The 21,618-nt window shown below is 42.0% G+C and overlaps 1 protein-coding gene across 1 annotated transcript in view; it reads left to right on the plus strand.

Moving 5' to 3' along the window:
* The first annotated feature begins 9,575 nt into the window (after positions 1–9,575).
* The window catches only part of ccdc136b (coiled-coil domain containing 136b), an 85,269-nt gene continuing 73,226 nt past the window's right edge, over positions 9,576–21,618 (plus strand). Inside the window, exon 1 of the mRNA XM_051692063.1 lies at positions 9,576–9,659. The gene's annotated coding sequence lies outside the window, so the exon portion shown is untranslated. The remainder of the gene's footprint in view (positions 9,660–21,618) is intronic.

The raw sequence follows: 21,618 nt of genomic DNA on the forward strand, positions 1-21,618 counted from the left end.
TTTGTAGGTCCTCATGGTGGCGTGGTTACTCACCTCGTGGTGGCGTGGTTACTCACCTCACCTCAACTCAAACTTGCAGGACAAGTTTCAGTTGCCTCCGCTTCTGAGACAGTCAATCAGCACATCTTATCATGTGGCTCTCTGTGCATGACACCGCAGAGACTCACAGCACGGAAGGCTCATGCTACTCTCCACACACAACTTACCATGCTCCCCATTGAGAGCGAGAACCCCTAATCATGACCACAAGGAGGTTACCCCATGCGACTCTACCCTCCCTAGCAACCGGGCCAATTTGTTTGCTTAGGATACCTGGATGGAGTCACTCAGCACACCCTGGATTCGAACTTGCAACTCCAGGGATGGTAGTCAGCACCCCCTGTAGTTTTTTACTTTAAACAATGCCAAAAAACCTGAAACTGATTTTTTATTGCCTGCCAACTGACAGAAATATAAGCCATAAGAAGACCACTGTGGCTGCAGTCCACCATATGCTGGATATGTGCTTTAATGTATTTGGGAAACATCTGAGCAGATTCAAGACTAACTCAGTTATTATATCATCACAACAGTGGTCCCAACAGAGACATAAAGATGAGTTAACTCCAGAAAACAAGACAAGATACATGAGAAAACTTGACATGATAGGAGGGGAGCTCTGCATATTGTTTTTCATGCTTTAATCAATCAAACATTTCTAAGGGGATGTATTTCTCTGTAAGTTCAGTTTGGCAAAGTTTTAAGTAAATGGGGTTTCTGGTAAAGTTGGTTTCTATTTTATGTGTACAGTCATTTCATTAACCATCAATAATATTAAAAGGTATAAATATATATATTTTTTAAGATTCCTCTCAAATGAGGGTCATGTGACGCCATGCGAGAAGCAGACGTGTGAGCGACTGGCTCTGCGCATTTTGCTTGTTTTTAATTATTTTCATGTTTAATCTGGTGAGCGTTCAACCATGTCGTGACCTTCCAGCGAATTAGGTAAGAGGGGAGAGGGCACTCACCCAAGTAGGCTACCGGCAGTGCCTTTCTTAATTTGCTGTTAAGCAATCTCCTGACGAGCATTTTCTAGAATAGTGCTGAGAAGTGCTCTTCCCTCTCCAGGAAGGAGAGCACTATGGAGACCACATCCTACCGGAGGGAGGTTAACATGTGGAGCATACCTCATATGGACTTACCAATGGGGAAGTACACATATGGAACGATACCACAGGAGGACCCTATCTATTGAGAGGGTACACAGCACAGTGGCCGAGACAGAGAAAGCTCTGACGAGGGGAAACACAAGTTTCACCTAAGGGGGAAACCGAACAGTGTAAACGCATCATACGGGATTACCAAAGGGGAATAACCACGTATGGAGCACTGAGCCCAAGCACACAGGCTCACCTGAAAAGGGGAATACCATGAGTACTGGGCCTGGTGGTGTTACTCCTCTGCTGAGTTCATCACCGGACAGTGCTAAAGAATTAAAGAGGCATCCGGAGTTCACCGGTATGGGGAAATGTTGTGGACAAAAAGCGCACATTATCACCTTTGAAAAAGGGGAAAGGTGCAATGCAAGCGGCACACCCAACCGGCCGCCCGGTCTACCCGCTGTTACCGTGTAACATTCGGGTTGAAACCAGGTCTATGCATAGGTTATAAAACCTCACAAAGGTATTGGGCATAGCCCAACCCACAGCTCTGCAAATGTCTGCTAGAGAGGCCCCCCTTGCCGGTGCCCAGGAGGATGCCACACCTCTAGTGGAGTGCGCCCGGACTTCCAAGGGGCATGGCAAGTCCTGAGACTGGTATGCGAGAGAAATTGCATCCACAATCCAATGGGCCAACCTCTGCTTGGAGACAACTTTCCCCTTCTGCTGTCCTCCAAAACAGACAAAAAGCTGCTCCGAGAATCTGCAGCTCTGCGTGTGGTCCAGATAGATGCGCAGGGCACGAACCGGACACAGCAATGATGAGGCCGGGTCTTCCTCCTCTGAAGGGAGTGCTTGCAGGTTCACCACCTGGTCCCAAAAAGGAGTGGTGGGAACTTTGAGCACGTAACCGGGCCAGGGTCTCAAGATCACGTGAGAGTGTGCCGGCCCAAACTCCAGGCATTCGCTGGTAACAGAGAGCGCCTGCAGGTCCCCCACCCTCTTGATGGAAGTGAGCGCCACCAGGAGGGCCATTTTCAGAGACAGAGTGCTGAGCTCGGCCTGTTCCAGGGGCTCAAACGTGGCTCTCTGTAGGGCAGGTAGGACCACAGAGAGATCCCAAGAGAGGATCAGGCACGGTATAGGAGGATTCAATCTCCTTGTGCCTTTGAGGAACCTGTTGTCATGAGGGATTGCCATCCAGTGTATCGTGGTGAGCTGCTATGGCAGCCACGTACACTTTCATGGTAGAGGGAGACAGCTGTCTCTCCAGCCCTTCCTGAAGAAAAGACAGCACAGACCTGATGGCGCATCTCTGTGGGTCTTCCTCACGGAAAGAACACCAGTTAGCGAAAAGATGCCACTTCAAGGCATACAGCCACCTCGTAGAGGGGGCCCTGGCCTGAGTGATTATGTCTACCACTGCTGGCGGAAGACCTGCTAGATCCGATAACCAAGTCTGGTTGGGCCAGTACGGCACAATGAACAGGATTTGCTGCTCATCCTCCCTGACTTTGCACAGAGTCTGTGCAATGAGGCTCACAGGAAGAAATGCATACTTGCGTAGCCCCCGAGGCCAGCTGTGTCCCAAGGCATCTGTGCCGAGGGGGGCCTCGGACAGGGAGTACCACAGGGGGCAGTGAGAGGAGTCTTGGGAGGCGAACAGGTCTACCTGTGCCTCCCCGAATCTCTCCCAAATAAGCTGGACTATGTGGGGGTGGAGTCTCCACACCCCGCGGAGCGTTACCTGCCATGAGAGCGTGTCTGCTGCATGGTTGAGGGCGCCTGGAAGGTGAATGGCTCGCAGAGATTTCAAGGTCTGCTGACTCCAATGGAGGGGGCGGCGGGTGAGTCGTGACATGCGACGTGAGCGTACGCTGCCTTGGTGGTTTATGTACATTACGGTTGCTGTGTTGTCGGTTTGGACCAACACATGCTTGCCCTGAATCAACGGCCGGAGCCTCCTCAGGGCCAGCAATACTGCCAGCAACTCTAAGCAGTTAATGTGCCAATGGAGTCGGGGCCCCGTCCAGAGCCCCGACACTGCCTGCCCATTGCACACAGTGCCCCAGCCCAAGTTCGAGGTGTCTGTCATGACCACGACGCGCCTTCTGGCGAACTGGATCGTGTAGCTGAGGCGAATTGTCCTGATGAGCCACCATGAGGGGCTGGAGACCTCTAACCAGGCCTTCAGTCTCCGTGACAGCGGCACCAAGGGGACGACTGGACTTACCGTGCATGGGCAGGGTGGTTTGCAGCAAGGCAGAGCAGGCGCCCCACCTGGAAGTCAGCCCAGGGGGGACTTGCTGCTCCGCAAGCCCGCAATGGTGGCCGGTGACTGGGGTGGGCGAGCGGCCCCAGAGACCAGCACACTTACCTGTTCGCCGGCTGTCTCTCGACAGAGAACGAGGGAACGGGATTTACTCGCATTCGCCTAATTGACCGGAAAGACTTCCAGCGCCTGGCAGTTGCGAGTGCACTGGCCTAGGGAATGAGGAAACTGCTCTTTTATTGACCATGTGGGTGCCGAGACCCAGAGGGCACTCGGCGACGTCATACTCACCACACGCTGGCCCAGGGGCGATGGTGGGGCTGGAGAGATGTCCCGGGCCAGACCGGTCCAAGAGCAGTCACCTCATCCCTGGGCGGGCCATGTCAGGACCGCCTCGAAGCCTGTCTGGGGTTCTTGGGGGCCGGCTGACGGGCAGATGGAGCCGACTTCCCGCGGGAGGATTTTTTCTCTGAGGCTGGCATACGGGCTCCGATGGTACAGGAGCCGGGGCGGCAATGCAGGGGAATGGCTCTGGCAAGAAGCAGACCACCTTGGTGGCCTGAAGGCAGCTGGTGATGTATTAGGTACTCAAATTTCATTTTGTCCCAGACTTTCAATTACTTGTTGCAGTCTCTCCCTGTAGATGTCCCCCTCTCTTATTTCAAGCAATTTGATAGCATAGCGAAGTCCTTCATTTGGAATGGTAAGCGTCCCAAATTACATTTCAATAAGTTACATAGGCCGATTGACAAAGGTGGGCTAGGCCTACCCAAGATTTTATTTTATTATTATGCTTTCTGTCTCAGACATTTGGCTCATTGGTCGCTTTCACCTGAGAGAGCCCCTCCCTGGTTCTGTATAGAACAGGAAGTTCTTGCCCCTATTTCGCCACTGCAGAGCCTCTCTATCAAATTAATCGGAGAAGTTAAGTTACATCCCGTTATCTCGCACTTGAACTCGGTATGGATAAAAGTGTCCAGACTGTTTAATTTGGACACTTTTTTAAATGTTGCCTTGAGTATATGGCTGAACCCTAAATTATGCATCAACAAGTCCCCTTTTTGCTGGTCAGAGTGGATTGGGAGGGGGGTTACTACACTCGGTGACCTATATGAGAATGGAGTGTTGAGATCCTTTCAAAATTTGATTCAACTTTTTCGGATTCCTAGATCTCAGTTCTATAAGTATTTACAGCTGCGCCACCTGCTCTGTATTGTTTTTAGGAGTGGTTTACACCCCCCTAAATCAGCAGATACACTGGGAGTGGTGATTACTGCTTTTGGAAAAGGTCATGAGGCATCAATGCATTACTCCCTGCTAAATCAGAGTCTGGGGGACGGAACTTCAACTTCTCTTGAGAGATTATGGAAGAAAGATCTAAACTTGGCATTGGAGGAGGGAGTGTGGGCTAGGATTCTAAAAAACGTCAAATCTGCTTCTAGAGATGCAAGGGTTCGCCTTATGCAATTTAAGATTTTAAATTGGACCCCCTCTAAATTGCATAGGCTTGGTCTTAAAGACACACCCACCTGCTGGTAATGTCAGTCAGAAGATGGAAACACAACCCATGTCTTTTGGGGATGTGTTAAAATTCAAGAATTTTGGTTGAGGGTCCAGAGTTTTATGGGTGATGTAGAGGATGGAAATCAGCTGGAGCCCCCTCATTTTGTTAGTGGTACAAGGAGATGGGCAGGGTAGCGGCTTTGGAGGAGTTGTCATATAGAAGGCTAGGCAACATGGATATGTTCATCAGGAGTTGGGGTGGCTATTTGGCCTTTTTGGAGGGCTCTCGGGGAGGGGCAGTGGAGGGAGACGTGTTGTTTTAAATGTGTGTGTTGTAGCCTTTTTGTTTTTGAATGTATACTTTCCATTATGTATTTCTAATATTTTCTACTGTTTTAATGTCTTTTTGTGAGTCTTTGTCAATTACGTTTGACCACTGGGGGATCTGTTCGTGTTGGGTGGGGGGGTTAATGTTCGGGAGGAAGAGTTGTAAATAATATAATGTGATTCTGTATAATTTGTTATTTTTTATTATTATTATATTTATATATGTTATATGGAATCAATAAACTGTTAATAATAAAAAAAGATTCCAATCAAATGACAAAATATTAACTTGACAGTCATAATCGTAAACTTCTGTCTTGCAGTGGCCTGCCGCTGCTAAGAAAATACTTCATGGCTCAACAGCTTGCAGCTGCAGTGCTCTTCTTTAGGCTTATATTTCTGTCTGTTGGTGGACAATAAAAAAATCAATTTCAGGGTTTCTGTCATTGCTTTAAGTACAAAAAACTACACAACAGCTTTTTGTCATGTTTTTCATTGTTAAAATAGCCAAATCTATGGGATAGTTCTCCCCCTTTTCTCATAGGAATCCATGAGTAACTATGTAAAGAGCGCTTTGTTTTCCCCCACGAGTGAGAGGGTCCTCCTTGCCAACTGTATCTATACAAACAGAATTCGAGCCACTACTGTAAGCTGTTGTATGAACAGGACATTTCAAGACTCACACCTGTAATGAAATACGGTTGTCATTTCCTAAACACTGAATGCGTGAACGTAGCCTCTGAGCAATTTGCAACTTTGTATTGCAGCACTTCTCTTATTACTGCCTCCTTAGGATGAATCACTTCTGTTGGATTCCTCATTTGTAAGTCTCTTTGGATAAAAGCATCTGCTAAATGAATAAATGTAAATGTTTAAACCATGGTTAAGGTTTAGGGTTAGGGTGTAGACTTTATGGTTAGGTTTGGGTTAGGGGAACATCGAAATAACATAGTTTATTGGAGTAAAATTTATTAGTGCTGGGCGATATGTAAAAAATGTTTTATTGATAATCGCCTTAAAAAATATCGCGATATACGATTATATCGTCAACCCCCTGCCGAGCATCGGAGAGTATATTTGCTTTATTGATTTAGCTTTAAAATTAATTTGTTTAATGGCAAATGGCACTTTAAACTAAACAAAAAAAGCAATTAAAATAACCAAGTGATCAAAAAATCTTATTTAACCTCCTCCTCAATTCCAAACATTTACTGTCTCCACTTGCCATCACACAAGTATCCGTCAACGACAACAGGTGGAAAGTTAATAATAGCCTACAGATTAAGAACTAAAGACAATTATAAATGTAAATATAATAATAATCATAGTAATAAAGCCTAATAAATTCCCTTGTGCTCCCAAATTAATGCTGCCAAATGTGTGTTCTTATCGAATTTGTGTTTGTATTGCGTTTTGTTAATACCGTTAATGCTGCCTAGAGAAAATAAAATAGAACTCATTTTAGGTTCAAGGTGAACAAGTCTTTAATTATTTTTTTATTTAATTACTTTTGTCTTTGTTTCTTAAATACAAAGATATATATTACTGGACCTGCAGAGTTGTGTTCACAATGCATGTTACCCGCAAACTGCTCCATAGAAATAAAGTGAACTAAACTCACAGCACCTCCTGAGATGATCTGAGATCATTTGCAGCATTCTCTTAGATGACATTATTCTTGCAAACAGTTTTCAGATGAATGAAACAGAGAAAAAAAGAGTAATAACTCTTTACATGCACCTGTTCCATGAGACAGGCTCGCGCTGCACGCCTTTAACAGCGAATCAGACACAAGCATTGACGGCTTTTCATTTGTCTGTTCTTAAAAATATAATAAAGTGTGTTTCTTCAAGCGCGTCTTTGTGACTTACAGCATTTCTTGTCATGTGTCACTCCGAGACGTCTTGCAGGTTGCCCACCTGCTGCGGGTAGATGAGCAAAATTACAGACGCATGAAATACATTTGGACAAGGAGTTTGCGAACTGGATTCAGCCTCGTCGCATGTGGTGGGTGCTAGTTTCACACTCTGGGCTACTGTTTAATATATTTGCTAACTTCCCAGATCCATGGTTTTGCCATTTCCCAATATTGTCGATCATCGTTTGTCAATTGAGTGACGCAATTGGCATTGGGATCTTTATTAGATATCGTCGACATCCAATTACATCGTCCTATCGCCCAGCCCTATTAGTCATTAATCTTAGAGTTCGTACAGAATCTTGTTGTTTAAACATTTGCTCTTAACACTTAATTTACTAATTTTAAACCATGACCTGCACTGCACATAAATAACTAATATTGACATTATATTCATGCTGTTTAGCTAGAGGGGAACTGGCCCCACAGTGAGCCTGGTTTCTTCCAAGATTATTTTCTCCATTAACCAACATCTTATGGAGTTTTGTGTTCCTTGTCACAGTTGCCTTCGGCTTGCTCACTGGGGTTCTAAATACAATTATTATTTACATATTTACTTATTTATTTTTAGACACAATTTAAAATCCACAATGATGACTCTGAGACTTTATAGATATTACAGTTTAATTTTCTGTTAAAGCATGATTTTCTGTAAAGCTGCTTTGAAACAATGTGTGTTGTGAAAAGTGCTATACAAATAGAAATGACTTGACTAAGATATCTCGTTTTGGCCAAATGTTAAGCTTGGATGCACATGGAAATTAATGCTGGTCTAAGCTGGTGTTTTCAGCAGGGGTGTGAACTCAAAACAACATCAACAAGCAACAAAACAGCTCAGTGCAGATCATGGAAGAAACAGATTTTGCTTCATACTTTATGCAAATTATGTTATTTTAATTCCCTATGAGATTTGCACAGTTTGTGTGACTATATCATGGAGCAGACATTTCTGACCTGTTACATAAAAACATTTTATTACATTGTGTTACCTTACAGTACAGTTCACACTGCAGAGAGAGAAAGATAAAGAGATATAGAGAGATGTTCATAATGTGCTTATTCAGTAATCTATACATTTTCTAAATCAGTATATTGTGCCTTTTATTCTAAACATCCTTTTGCTTACCCCACTTGCAAAATGTGTTTTTGTCTTGTTTTAAGCATAAACCTCAATACATATTGTTAGATTTATGCTTCAAAGAAGAAAAAGCTTTATATATATATATATATGGCTGTACCAACAGTTTTGGAAAATGATAATACTTGGTTCCTTACCATACAGTATCTCAGCAGTTCTGAAGGGAAATGTCCACTGTGTGAGGTAAAAGCAAGTTATTTATTTTTTACCCAAACAAATGAGGTTTTGTTTTCCATTCTCATCTCTTTTCTTTTCTCCTCTGGTGTTTTCTGCCTGCCCTCCCACACTGGAACAGAAGATCAGACTCCTTAAGCTCTTTATATTCCGGTGAGACATAAGGATGCATATGTGCATGTGTGTTGTGTTTACATGGGCATGTGTTTCCCCTGGCCCTTCTCCACCCACATACACCACATAGAGCTGTGCATGGTTTATGTTTGCAAACACATATAACTGACATACTGGTCTCTGCTGGTACTATAGAAGCTTTAGAATGATACATTTCAACTGTGTAGGACTTGGACGCATTAAGAAATATATTTTTATTTTTCTTACGACTTTTTCCTTGTGCCTATGCCATTATTGCCGTGAGCCATTCACACAATTGTCAAAGTGGGCAAATTAACTGGGATGCTCTGACACAATTGTGTCAACCACTGTGATCCAATGTTGGATGAAGAGCTATAATACCGTAATAATATTATAGATCATCATCAGAAATATCAACAGATGCCAAATGATTACTTAAATTGCTTGACATGTGACAATAAAAACATGAGAGAGGAGAGTATTTTGCCATGTTGAGTTAGTGACCAATGGCTGAGATTCAGCTCAAGTGATTGACATGGTCGCCATGGAAACGACACTACATGATAAGCTCTTTAAGTACGTGGTTGAGCAGCTATCATCTCTTAAGATATTAATCAGTGAATTTTAACATTTGCATTTACACATTTGCTGTATGAAATGCACAACATCAAAACATTTGCCCTGTGAAAGAGTGTTGGGGACAAAACTGGATGTTATTGAAAGTGCGGGGGACAAGTCCCCCGTGTTCCCAACGTATTCTATGTGCATGACTCTGGCATTACTCTGTGCTCTCTTTCTTCTGTAACTTATTTCGACTCATACAATTTCAGGTCCATTTATTTATTTGGTAAGTAGCCATGCAATTAACGGCTCCACTTTGTGTAGGTTCTCTTGTAATAATGACCAACTGACTTTACGTTGTACCTTACATAATAGGTTAGAAAGAGAGAGAGAGAGAAGGGGAGGGCTGGAGTGGATGTGTGATTCTCTGCTCGCTCTGTTCATTCTTCTCCTGCCGTTATCATGGATATGGAGTCCTCATATGAGCAGGTAAATAGTTCCTTTTTGTTAATGCTGCTTATATTGATGCTCCTGCAAAATGTTTTAGTGTCTGAATAGCATCTTTGTGGTAAGTTATTTGTGAAACTTTTAAAGACACTAGATTTTGAAGACTGCACTCTGTATTTTGATCTGGCTTTATCTCAGCTAGATGTTTTTTGGGGCAATGTTAAAAATACTTTTCATTAGCATTTGCAAAAATCTTTTAAAAGTAGTCGTCACTTGCATTTTCTGCCATATTAAGAACAGTTAGGAAAATTTAGTGGAAGATAATTAACAGAAAAGCAATGAATAATGATGGGATTGCAGCTTTTAATATTTCTCTTAGACATACTGCAAAAAATTTTTTTATTTGATTGCTAGTAAAAATGTCTATACATCCAAAAATGAATGAACACAATATATATATATATATATATATATATATATATATATATATATACACATACATACATACACACACACACACACACAAACACACACACACACCAATCAGCCACAACATTAAAACCACCTGCCTAATATTGTTTAGGGCATGGGTAAGGAGCTTTTTTGGATAGCAGGTAGACACATTGGCTCGATTACTTTTCTTTATTGGAGGAAAAGTGGTACGTATTTGTACAAGGCAACTACATTTCCTACGATTTCTTAAAATTTTTCATCTCAAACTTTTATTAGGACATGTCGTAAGATTGGGATGGAAAAAAACAAACAAAAACAAATTAATTCATCCCAGTGAAGCAGTGTTAATATTTTGCACATTGAGTGAATTCATTGGCTCTGGAGCTCATATGGACAGGAAGTTGGAAGGAGCTGGGTGTCATGATGGTGTGATGAACAAAATGCAAATATGCTCAAACTGCATGATAACAATGTTTGGATGGCTTTAATGAAAACAGAATTGCATTTTGTCCATTAAGTGAAGAATAGCAAGAAAAACATGAGCATAATAGACAGAGCTAAAGTTTAAAGCTAAAGTCTTAGTAGACAGAGCTAAAGCCTATCAATTTACCACCTTTAAACTCTCAAGCAGCAATGTGGTGTTTCAACGTGGAGTTCTGCATGCTGAAAGTATTGAATAAAAGCTTAGTGAATTGTTCAGTATAAAAAGAAACATAATGAATGTCTGAAGTCTCACAGATGAATGCTGAATTTTCATTAGTGGTCTCTAAAATTGATGATGCAGATGTTCTCTTCTCCAATAATTATTGTCTTCATTAATGTGTTTTCTTTGATCCTCCTCCACATTCACTGCCTCATTTCACCCCTTCACTCCATTTTCAAAGTGTTATTTCGTTCTCTCATTCGCCCACACAGCACATTGTTGTACCTGCCAATTCACAGCACCCACACACACTCTCGCCCACGGACACCAATCCACACTAATGCAGCAATGCCCTGAGCTCTGAGCCCACACACACCCCAATCCACACCAATACAAGAAGAGCACTGATAAGCTTTCACTGATCTCTCCTACACAAACACACACACACACACACAGACAGAGAGAGAGAGAGAGAGAGAGAGAGAGAGAGAGAGAGAGACACTGAACGGCAGGCGGTAGCCAGAGAAAATAATATTTATGAGATTTTAAACCAACAAATTACACATCAGCATTCAATTTGTTTTATATCAGTATCTATAAATGCATTGGCAATGTACACTTAAGTTTCTCTTGCCAATAAAGCTTGATATGATTTTAATCTGACCCATTTGATCCTTACAAAAGTCCACTGGAAAACGGCAGAAGGTTTTGCCCAACTTTAAATTACAGCATATCCACAGATTTTATGGCATGATACATATACAGTACGTATAGCAAAGATTAATACCTGGAAAAAACTGTCTAATTAACTCTGCAAAATAAATAAATACATACATTTTAATAATTAAAATTAAATTAAATAATTTAGCTTCTCACTGTTTTTTCAGCATAAAAATGGCCACAATTTCAGGATGCTGTGTCATTTGTAAAGTAGTTAGCATTGAAAATTGTGTCTCAAGATCCCTGTATTTTGTTGTACTTTGTCCAACTATCAAGAACACATTTTATTTATTTTTTTGGCAGCACTGCTTTTGAGGTTTGTTGAGGCTTGCTGCCCCTTGTTGAGACAGCTTGTAAAAAGCACAAAGTTACATGTACTTCAAGATTGAGTGCAGCGAATAACCCCCCCAGGGGTGACAGAACAGATCCAGGACAATTAGACCTACACAGGGCCGCTGCTGGCCAAATTGCTGCCCTACGCAGAGCTACGTGATCACTGGACCATGTGTGTATGTGTGTATGTGTGTGTGTGTGTGGGGGGGGGGGGGATGTTAATGTGCACAGGATGCCCTACACAGACTGCATAATATGCGTATAGGGAGCGGCGGTACTGTACCTACATTGTTACATTTTTTCCAAAACATTCTAACATGAACATGGTACAATTCTTCATTTCATAATAGATTAAATGAACACTTAAAATGATGTAGCGAAAACTAGAAACAAAGCTGCCATACAAGATGTGGAGCTGGGGATGGAGGAGAGTGTTAAGTGTAGCTTGCATCCATGCAATGGAAAGTCAGCTAAGGCAATAAATAAATGGAGGACTTAAATTGGACCGCTCTGATAAGCGTCTGAATTGTATTGGTAGACGTCATGAGCTGAGCGGCAGCTGATAACGAGCTTGACTAATGTTACCTGCCTGAACTAACACTACACTTGATTTCAGTCAGGACTACTTCCATCAAATTACTACTTGAATTAATACTTTATTCACTTATATACAGTTAAAGCAATCTGTTGGTATTGGCAGCATGATTCTGTTCTGGGCAAACTCTCTACCCATCCATGCAGCCATGCATGGACAGAGTAGGGAATTCAGGGATTGCCCCAACCAACAGATGATGCTGTCTGCTGCTTAACTGGATCAAAACAGCCAGAATGAAAGCATTGACCGCTGCTAACTAATCACAAGTGATGCCGTATTGAATCCGTAGCTGCGAATGCTGACTGCTGGATGTTGAGATATCTAAGTAATGCGATTCCAGATTCATATTTACAAATTCTGAAGAAAACCTTCTGAGGAAATCGGGTGGAGCTTAAAAAATCTTAAAACAACAAGTGTGTAGCCAAAAACCCAGCCGGACAGGATCTTATGGCAACAGCATGTTGCCAAAACCTGGACAGACAGGAGCTTATGGCAATAGCATGATGCCAAACCCGGCCGGATAGGAGCTTATGGCAATAGCATGTCACCAAACCCAGCCGGAGAGGAGCTTATGGCAACAGAATTTCACCAAATCTGGCTGGATAGGAGCTTATGGAAATAGCATGTCGCCAAGACCTGGCCAGATAGGAACTTACGGCAACAGCATGTCGCCAAACCCAGTCTGATAGGAGCTTAAGGCATCAGCATGTCTCCAAACATGGCCAGATAGGAGCTTATTGCAACAGCATGTCACCAAAACCGGGCCAGACAGGAACTTATGGCAACAGCATGCCGCCAAACCCAGACGGATAGGAGCTTAAGGCAACAGCATGTTGGGCTTCCGGTTCCGGCCACCAAAGGAATGGCTGCATAGTTCACCATCTCATCTGACAAAGTGACAAATAGTCCAACTAAACTTTGAGTAAGAAAATAATTATTGATAAAAAAAAAACAATACAGAACAATGTGACTACAATGGAAACAAGAGAGAAGAGCAGAAAAACTTGCACAGAAGTACCTGAAACTGAACACAGACAGCAAGACACAGCCCATGTGTTAGCACAAAACAAGATGTTAATTACCTGCAATCTCACCCGGACAGTACACAAACCAGCATAGAGCGAATTCTGGAGGAAATTCAAAATTTTCGTAAAGAGAAAAATCATCAATTGGATGAAATCAATATGGAGTTAAACAAGACAAATCAGAGAATTAGCCACACGGAAAATCGCATAGAAGAAATGGAAACATGAGTGCAAAATGTGGAACAGGTGATGCAGAAAGAAATAAAACTACAGTCCAAGTTAGAAAACAAACAAATTGATCAAGAAGGCCAGTCAAGAAGGGACAATATAAACTCAGGGAAACTCTATGGTTGATTTTGTTGAACTATTACTAGGGGACACATTGGACTTCCCCCCAGACACAGAACTGTTCGTGGAATCCGGGTGTGAATGCGAGACCCAGACTGATTATAGTGAAATTTCTCAGATACAAAGTGAAGGACGAAGTGTGGTGGTGGGGGTGTGGTTGAGCGCCGGCTTGTGAATGGAGAGCGAGATCAGGAGATGAGAATGGTAAGGATCATCACCTGGCAATGATTGTCTCTAACAGCTGTTTGTCATTGCAGTGAGAGTGGAGACGGGCTTTAAGAGTAAGCCGGACACCAGTGAGGGGAGAGAGGTGACCACACCTAAAAGAAGAGACTGTGCTGAACTGTGTCTGCTGAAAAGCGTGATTTAGACTATTGCCGCTGAAAAGCGTGATTTCTGAGTTTAAAATAAACATACCTTTTGAGTTGGATTCACCATCTCCCACTTCTTTTGACCATGTCTACCCTCCAGCAGTTCTTCAGAAATGAAAGGATTACTCAGAGGTGAAGAAAGTGCTGAAAGAGAAACAAATCCACTTTCAAACTCCATACCAGGCAAGATTGCATGTGTTTTATGACGATGGTACTCATCTCTACCACACGGGTGAAGAAGCTACTCAGGATATGGCGAAGTGGGGGTTTGACCTGGATAAGCTGCTGCCGTCTGAAACACTGATGGAACAGTTAAAACACCCTGCTTGGGAAACTGCCAAGCCACAAAAGCCAAGAGGTAGAAAGACCCCAAAAACAGTAAATATTAAGGAATGACTACAATCATTTAGAAGATAACTCCAGGCGGGAGCATGTGTCATTCACAGTAAGAAACAAGGTTACTGTTCCTTGACTGGACTCTGTACTGTTCAGTATTTTAGATCCCAGATTTGATTTCACCTCTTTCTCTCTATTGTTCAATTGCAACACACAAAATCTGACTTTTGAGTTACTCTAAGACTAATATTTGATAAGAGGGATCTTTTCTTGGATTCTGTATGAAGGTAGTGAACTGGAGGGCCCTACACTTAACTGTGGGAGAGGAGGCTTTCCCTCCAAGCTAGATGCCATCACTAGTGTGTTACAGGATCATTTAGTTGAGACCCCTACATTGGAAGCACAAAATGTTTATATATATTTTTTCTGGTTCATGATGTTGTTCTTTCAGGGAATGTGCCTATAATATCCTCTAAATTTAGAAAATATATTAACCAGTCATAACGAATAATGACAAAGTTATCTCCTTCAATGTGAACAGTATAATAAACCCAATTATACGTAATAAAATGTGGTCTAAAATGAAAAAATATTTTATATTTACAAGAAACACATTTGAATAACACCAAACCTGACATTGAGAAAAATGGGATTTACTCAAATTTACTATTCATCATGCCCAGCGGGTCATTTGTTTTTAAAGACTTATGAATAGATAAAGAGGGCAGGTTAATTTTGGTCTGAGATATGATAACCGGAACACAGTTACTTTATTTAATATTTACGCCCCACCTGGGAATGATTTGTCCTTTTTTCAAAAGATTTTCAAGACTATTGCCATTGAAACACGGGGGTATATTGATCTGTGGAGGTGATTTAAATGTACACTTAAAGCCTGAACTTGACTTGTAAAGTAGGAGAATGTTCCCTATCTGTCACTCACTCGATGTTGTGTCGATGTAGTGACACTAGGGGTCACACTTGGGAGCCCCAAACAGGCCAATGGGAATTGGCGAGTGGAATTTGCATGCCACTCCCTGGACATACGGGTATAAAAGGAGCTGGCTCGCAACCACTCATTCAGATTTTCTCTTCGGAGCCGAGCGGTTGTGTTCGGCGAGCGGTTCAAGACCTCGCACCTCGTCTGCTCGTCGCCGAGGGTGTCCTCCTGCCGCAATAACACTGGCTCCTTCACAGCCCGCCCCCTCGACGTGGCACCTCAGGCTCCACCCCGCCGCGAGGCCCCACCCGCCGGTACATCTGACGCAATTGTCCCCTTGGTCCCCCTTGCTCGGAGTTTGGGGCCGTGGCTTGCGCTCCCCAACCCGTCGCAGTGGTTTATCAGGACCGTCCGACTTGGCTACGCGATTCAGTTCGCCAGGCGCCCGCCCAGGTTCAACGCTGTCCGCTTCGGTGAAGGGCAAGAATGCCGCTACCCTGCGTGCGGAGATCGCTACCCTTCTGCGGAAGGGTGCGATAGAGCCTGTGTCTCTGGCCTCGCGGCTACTCTCATGTGATCCTGAGACCCCGACCGGGCTATGTGCCCAAGGTTCCCACGACCCCGTTTAGGGATCAGGTGGTGAACCTGCAAGCGCTGCCCCTGGAGGAGGCAGACCCAGCCTTGGCATTGCTGTGTCCGGTGTGTGCTTTACGCATCTATTTGGATCACACGCAGAGCTTTAGAAGCTCCGATTAGCTCTTTGTCTGCTTTGGCGGTCAGCGGAAAGGGAGCACTGTCTCCAAACAGAGGATCGCCCACTGGGTCATTGACGCCATCATGATGGCATATCACGCTCAGGACATGCCGCCCCCCATGGGGCTACGAGCCCACTCTACTAGTAGTGTGGCGGCCTCCTGGGCCCTGACCAATGGTGCCTCTTTAGCAGACATTTGCAGAGCAGCAGGCTGGGCAACACCCAACACCTTTGAGAGGTTCTACAATCACCGGGTTGAGCCGGTCTCAATCTGTGTATTGTCAGGTACGAGCAGGTAAGTTCCGGGACAGCTGGTCAGGTGTACCGCTTGCGCATAGCGCCTTTCCCCTCCCCTGATGTGAAGACGTGCGCTTTGACTCCCAGTCATGTTCACAAAGTTGTGATCCCTGTATGACTTTCCTCCTTAGCCCTGTGGCAGACGAGTTTGTGGAGAAACTTGCTGCCAGCCCAGTACATGTGCTAACTAAGCCCTGTACTGGGGTAGGTGCTCCACATGCGCTGGTTCCCCATAGGTGACCCCATGTGATATAACTATCGCTAAATCATTTCCCTGTCGGTAAACTGCGTCTTCCTTGGGCAGAGGTTCCTCTGCCCCTGGTCACCATGTTTGTAGAGCTCCTCCCCCCTCGGGTAGGACCTACCATGACACATGACATACTTCCGACAAGACTCGGTAAGACCATGTGACGTATTTCCACTCAAAATCTCCCCCCCCCCCGGGCAGGGTGTGGTCTCCGTGGTGTCTTCCCCTTGGGAGTGACACCCCCCCGACATAGACACTTATGGCCCCCAGTCGGTAAACAAATTCCACTCTTTTTGGGAAGAAAAGAGAGGAAAAGAGGCCACGGCTGGGCTAGCCTGTCCCTATTTTTTGGGCAGTTGACTTGTCCCCGAAGGGACCGTTCGACTCTCATAAGAGCACTGGGGGAGTTAACGTGACGGCCTGGTGCGCTGGCTACGAGGCACACAGCGGTCTGCCTGTCTCGTACTGCCAGTCCACGTAACACAGTTCAGGTTATTGTGGCATTTCGTTTAAGGACCCCTAGTGTCACTACATCGACACAATGTCGAGTGAATGACAGATAGGGAATGTCCTGGTTACTTTCGTAACTTCCGTTCCCTGATGGAGGGAACGAGACGTTGTGTCCCTCTTGCCACAATACTGAACTACCCGCTGAAATGGCCGGGACCTTGTCTCGGATCCTCAGCACAAAACCTGAATGAGTGGTTACGAGCCAGCTCCTTTTATACCTGTATGTCCGGGGGAGTGGCATGCAAATTCAACTCGCCAATTCCCGTTGGCCTTTTTTCAAAATCAGAGGTGTTTGGGGCTCCCAAGTGTAACCCCTATTGTCACTACATCGACACAACGTCTTGTTCCCTCCATCAGGGAACGGAGGTTACGAAAGTAACCAGGAGGTTTTTCTCTAAATCTATTCACCAGAAAATTAAGGTATTGATGATGGATATTGGCTTGATTGATGTATGGAGAGATCTCTTCCTGAAAACTAGAGATTATACCCATTTTTCTCCCACGCATTCTGTTTGCACCAGGATAGATTATTTCCTCATGTTCAATAGAGATAGAATCAGGGTTAATAGTTGTGACATTGGAACAATTGATATTACTGACCACTCCACAATTTAACTAATATTCAGACTAGATAATAAAACTATGGACACTTTATGGAAATTTAATTTAAATTTACTTAATGATCCTTCATTCAAAACATATATGAGAAATGAAATTCATGCTTATTTAGAAAATAATGATAATGAATAGGTCTCAACTGTAATATTGTGGGATGCTGCAAAAGCAGGCTTACGAGGTAAAATTATAGCAACGACTTCCCTTAAAAAGAAAATTAGACAACAGAAGTTACTTAATTTACAGAATCAGTTAAAATGGTTGGAAAAAGAACATAAGAATTGTCAGTATTACAGCAAATTAAGAAAATGAGAAACGAAATAAATGTGCAATACACTCAAGAAACGAAAAAAGTTTTTAAAAAATGAGAGTGGATCTAAATTTATGAAACTATTGGCTTGGAAACTAAGAAAACAACAGGCAGATTATACAGATTATAAAATCAGGGACCCTAGAACTAATACAATACAAACTAAACAAGACAATATCCAAGATGTATTTGAAAGGTTTTATAATAAATTATATTATTTTAATTGCCGGAAGACAGAAGTCAGGAGATTGATTGTTCTACCTACCATGAGTAATGATCAAAATAAGATAATGATTGCAGAAATAACAGCAGACGAAGTAAAGGCAGCTATTAATAAATTAAAGTATAACAAATCACAAGGACCAGATGGCTTCATGGGGGAATGCTGAGCATTTCAGAAGGTTCACACCTTTAATTGGGTCTTAAAGAATGCGTACCCTCCACCGTCTTGGATAGAGGCTGTAATATCAATTATACCAAAAGAAGGCAAAGATAAATTAGAATGTGGATCATATAGACTTTTATCAATACTTATTGTAGACTATAGGCTATATACGTCAATAATGGCCAGAAGGATGGAATGGTTTCTTCCTAATTTAATACTCCATGATCATACAGGTTTTATTCATCAGCATCAGACACAGGATAATATCAGACGCTCACTGCACATTAGGAATTACATTCAGAGAAATTGATCCTGAGTCTGGATGCTGAGAAAGACTTCGATTCAGTTAATTGGACTTATCTTTACAAGGTTTTACACAAATTCTTCCACAAGACCATAATTAGAAGCATGCAGGCACTCTGTGATACACCAACTGCAAGAATAAAGTTTAATGGTTATCTATCAAAACCATTTATTTTGGAGAGAGGTACTAGGCAGGGATGCCCCTGGTCACCCTGCTCTTTGCTCTTTATTTGGAACCTTTAGCACAAAGCATCAGAGAGGATAAAATAATTAAAGGTATTATCATAAAAGGGGTTGAGCACAAAATAGCCTGTTAAGCAGATGACCAATTGATTTAAGTGACCCAATTAATTCTTTACCCCAATGTATGAAAACGCATAAAACAATTTCAGGACTCTGGCCCTCTCTCTGGATATAGACTGAATATTGGTAAAACAGAACATTTTGCATAGAATATGACAAAGGATGTATCAGAAATTCAAAGGAAGAATTATGGACCTCTTTCTGTAAAGATCAAAGATTTAAATAGATGCAGTTTAGTCTCTTTTCTTATGAGCTCAAGAATTGAAGCTATCAAAATGATTTATTTATTTAATCCCTCCCAGTAGACATAACCCAGAAACAATTCACAGAATGGGACAAGATGTTTTCACGATTCATATGGCAGGGGAAAAAAACCTAGAGTGCGTTTTAAAACATTACAGCTTCCAAAAGATAAAGGAGGTTGGGCCCTCCCTTCATTGAAAGATTATTACATGGCATTATTACGTGGTATACTGGTGTGACCCACATTATTATGCCCCATGGAAAGCCATTGAAAGCTATATTTTAAAGAATATCCCTATACAAGCAGTACTGGGAGACAATAAATTACAACAGTATATAGACGATTTTGATAACCCATGGACCAAACTTTAAGTGTTTGGACAGCAATGATAAAAAAGTATACCTTATTGAAACACATTAAGATTTTGAAATGGGTTGTGTATGACTCAGACTTAATTCTGAATCAGTTTGATAATTGATTCAAAATGTGGGCAAATAATGAACTTACTGTGTTTTGTGCTATAATAGAGAAAGGTGAAATCTTAAATTTTCAATCACTGAAAGAATTTTTTTTTATTAGAAAATCTAGATTTCTATAGATATCTCCAAGTTAGAAATTATTATGATCAAGAAGTAAAGGGAACACTTTAAATCCATTGTTGGAATTATTTATAAAGGCACATACTTCTGGAGTTAAATATACGGTTGTCTCTCAAATATACAATAGTCTAATGAATATGAAAACACACTCTACAATATAGATTAGGGATAAATGGGCAAAAGAAAGAAAGTGCAATTACTATTACGGATGATGAATGGTCAGCTATATGGAAATTCCAATGGAATCACTTAATTGGAAAGAATATTGTTGGAAAAATATAATTAGATGTTTTATTACACCACTACAAACAGCAAAGTACAGTAATAATCCTCCAAATTGTTGGCGGAATTGTGGATGTAGAGAAGCAAATTAATATATTTTCTGGGCATGTCCATGTATTCAAGAATACCAGAAAGAAATACAGGAGGCCCATGGACATATTTTTTTAGAACTAAAATTCCTTTGCAAAGCAAGTTATTCCATTTTGGTTGTATATGTCCTGACTTAATATCAGTAGCAACATATTTGATTGGTGTACTCTTGGCAGCCAGCAAGAAAGCATTAACATGTAAATTGTTAAAAAAGGAGAGACAAATATTAGACAATTGGACTGATTTGACCATAGAATGTTACATGATGGAACAGATAACTTTCTCTGTCAAATTACAGAAAGATGTATTCCTGGAAAGTTTAAAAAATAAATAAATAATAATATGTGTCAACAGTATATCACAAACTAGGTCTGACTTTGCTGCAATAAGTGTATAAAAGGAGATTTATTTGCAAATAATCAATTAGCTTTGATTATTTGTTTCAGAAAGATTTGATTGTATTGTTAGCAAACTGAAATGGTTGCGTAATATGATTTTACATGTTGGAAATGCACACACACACACACACACACACACACACACACACACACAAAAAATAATAATTGTAATGGCCATATAAAAAACAATTAAAAAAAAAAAAGGTAACCAACAATAAATACAATGTATGCAAAACTTAAACAAGGACAGTGAGTTGACCGAATTAAACTGAAAACTAACTAAAGAGTTAAGAAAACTTCCTAACTCCCAAAAAACAAAAACACAGAAACAAATTTTCCGGGCCCACTTCCTTACCTACTCTTGCTATGTAAGTTGCTCTAACTAAACAAAGGATAAACTCACCATACTTTTAAAGTAAAAAGAAACTAAATCAAAACAACAGCAAATAAACACAGGAGCAGGTTTCCTGGGGCAGCAGCTCCCATGCAGTGCAGCCAAAGTTCTTAAATAGGCAGAGTTCAGGTGTTGCCATTTACCAGACTCTGCTCCCATCCAATTGGCAACCTCACACAAAGGGAAAACAAAACAAAAGAGCAGGGGCATGTAACAGTTGATAATAGGATTACATTAAAAGACTTATTGTGGGGCATAAGCATGCCATTCTTGAATAAGTTACTCATCCAAACAAGCCGAGACTGTGTTCCTGATTACTTAAAGGAATAGTTTACTCAAAAATGAAAATTCTTTCATCATTTATTCACCCTCATGCCATCCCAGATATGTATGACTTTCTCTCTTCTGTTGAATACAAATAAAGAATTTTTAAAGAATATTTAAGCTCTGTAGGCCCATTTAATGCAAGTGAATGGTGACCAAAACTTTAATGCTCAAAAAAGCAC

This window comes from Myxocyprinus asiaticus, chromosome 48, assembly GCF_019703515.2.
Source record: "Myxocyprinus asiaticus isolate MX2 ecotype Aquarium Trade chromosome 48, UBuf_Myxa_2, whole genome shotgun sequence".
In the NCBI taxonomy this organism is placed as follows: Eukaryota; Metazoa; Chordata; class Actinopteri; order Cypriniformes; family Catostomidae; genus Myxocyprinus; species Myxocyprinus asiaticus.